Source organism: Halyomorpha halys, unplaced genomic scaffold (assembly GCF_000696795.3).
Source record: "Halyomorpha halys isolate HHAL.00 unplaced genomic scaffold, Hhal_1.1 Scaffold1274.1, whole genome shotgun sequence".
Taxonomy (NCBI): domain Eukaryota; kingdom Metazoa; phylum Arthropoda; class Insecta; order Hemiptera; family Pentatomidae; genus Halyomorpha; species Halyomorpha halys.
In genome coordinates this window covers 54,075-54,419 of record NW_027113193.1, presented here as the reverse complement: position 1 = coordinate 54,419, position 345 = coordinate 54,075, and the positions used below count along the sequence as shown (strand labels likewise).

The following is a 345-nucleotide window of genomic DNA, read 5'->3' as shown; positions in this document are numbered from 1 at the left end:
GATAAAGAGTTTAACAGTATCTAAATGGCCATGGTGCGATGCTTCCATAAGCGGTGTCCAGCCCCCACTAGTCCTAGCTCTTAGATCTGCTCTCCGGTCTAACAGGAGTGCCACTACCCTGACGTGTCCATTTTGTGCTGCCAGATTTAGGGGGGTGTATTTGCCATTATTATTTTCGTCCACATTGGCTCCATGGTCTAACAATTCCTCCACTATGCTAACGTGCCCATCATGGGCCGCTTTATGCAGGGCTGTGTCTCCATCTTTATTCTTATCATTGACTGGCGCTCCTCGGTCGATAAAGAGTTTAACAGTATCTAAATGGCCATGGTGCGATGCTTCCAT

The 345-nt window shown here is 47.5% G+C and overlaps 2 protein-coding genes across 2 annotated transcripts in view; one reads left to right on the top strand and one right to left on the bottom strand.

The window, feature by feature from the left end:
- LOC106689069 (uncharacterized) overlaps window positions 1–345 on the top strand; it is a gene marked incomplete at its 3' end in the record, with an annotated part of 87,760 nt that overhangs the window by 44,173 nt on the left and 43,242 nt on the right.
- The window catches only part of LOC106689077 (putative ankyrin repeat protein RF_0381), a 14,145-nt gene that overhangs the window by 776 nt on the left and 13,024 nt on the right, over window positions 1–345 (bottom strand). The window lies entirely within an intron of this gene.